Below are 1,932 nucleotides of genomic sequence, written 5' to 3'. Positions count from 1 at the left end.
AACTGAGTGAGAGACGTAGAGGCGGATAGAGAGAAAGAAAACAGAGTGAAAGAGAGAGAAGAGGAACAGCAGGCAGGGGGTTGATGGACAAAGAATGAAAGATAAAAGAGAGTGAGAGAGAGGGAGTTATTTATAGTGACAGTTATTACAGGGCTTTGTCGAATACTTAATTCTGATTGGGTAATGAAGGCGTTCTAATGTCTGTTATTCTGAATATCAGACCTCATTTTGCTGGTTTCTGACGAGTCTCCAGACGCTCCTGCTGCCGAGGTGAGAGACACCAAGACTTTTACAAGATTACTGTCATTTATTCAGAGAGAAACAAACTTCAGATCGCTGCTGAGAGCCAAATCTCTGAACCCATCGTCTATCAGTCTGATAACGATTAGACTCTGGGGGCGACGGCCAATATTTGGGGGTTTCCGGTGTAGCCAGCGGACATCCGGGCCAAGACTTCCTCTTCCGTGCGCCGGTCATTGTTTACAGTCCGATTAGCAACTTGAGACGAGAGAATGGAGTCGGAGTTGAGAGACGATGTCTCATATGCAGATATCTGTTTATAGAGATTAGCCGAAATGTCGTCTGGACCTAAAATACCTACAACAAGACTAGGTCAAAACCTAGTATATGGCTGGACCGTGTATGAGTATGCCACGTGCCACGGCCAACCAATGGTGTAACCATCTCCACTGTAGACTGTTAATATACAGAATAATAGTCCGTACATCCATACTGATCTCCGTTCCAGTGCGTCCCGTCTCTCCATCCACTACTAGAAGTACTCCGTCCTCTCCACCGCGCCCACGGCCCGCATCGAGCCTCCCGATCCGAGCCTTGGTGCCGAAAACGCCGTTCGCTGGACACCCGGTGACGTATCGTCGTCAGGACCCCCGCCAAAATCTCGGCCGGATCACCGGGAACAAATCGGCGCCCAGCTATCGGCACCGGCCGGCACCGTGGCCCCGGGAAACTCCGGGAAGCGTCGGCAGGAAGCCCTCGGCGTGATGAAACCTCCATGCTTGTTTGTGTCTCTCTCTCCACCGACAGAACAGAGGGGCTTCAGGTGGACTGAGCTCACGCATATACATCGAAATAAACGGTGATATGATATAATTGTATAGATTCTACTAGCTTCAGTTTACATGCATGATATTGGTCAGCCTGCTTACTGTGTGGGAGAAACGGGTTCCCGATCTCAGCGGAGAAAACAAAACTTAAATTTCTGGCTCTGTGATCCTATGATCACAGAGCCACGGCCGACCAATGGTGTAACTTCCATCGTTTGTGTGTTGTGTGGAGAAACGTTCGACTCTCGCGTCTCAAGTTGCTAATCGGACTGTAAACAATGACCGGCGGACAGAAGAGGAAGTCTTGGCCCGGATGTCCGCTGGCTGCACCGGAAACCCCCAAATATTTATTTTCTGGTTTATCTTCTGTTATCAGATAAACCAGTTTAAACCAGTTCTATCCCATAATGAAAAGATTGGACTGGAACTCCTGCCTTTGCTCATCTGTCCTAACAGACAAGCCATTGAGTTGGTGATATTCCTGGAACCAGACTATCTTTAGGAGATCAGTATTCCTCCAAGCTAAATATTCTTCAATTATTATTAATTTAAAATCAACCATGTATGAGCTGCAGCAGACTCACTGACTGTATCACTGTGGATGCTGTGAGTCGGTCCAGAGCCACATCAAGTCAGAACAGAAGAAACCAGTTTTCCCCACAGCGGTCTCATCTATCTACAGCCAGAGGTGGGGACTCGAGTCACATGACCTGGACTCGAGTCACAGGACCTGGACTCGAGTCACAGGACCTGGACTCGAGTCACAGGACCTGGACTCGAGTCAGACTCGATTCACAATTTTAGCTCCTTGAGTCTTGTCTTGATGTATGAAGAGAAGACTCGAGACTTGACTTGACTTTGACTT

This window comes from Centroberyx affinis, unplaced genomic scaffold, assembly GCF_046629955.1.
Source record: "Centroberyx affinis isolate AG114_WGS23_722 - 3 ecotype Tasmania unplaced genomic scaffold, CSIRO-AGI_Caff_v1 ptg001170l_1, whole genome shotgun sequence".
Lineage (NCBI taxonomy): Eukaryota > Metazoa > Chordata > Actinopteri > Beryciformes > Berycidae > Centroberyx > Centroberyx affinis.
Note: the sequence above shows the minus strand (reverse complement) of the source record.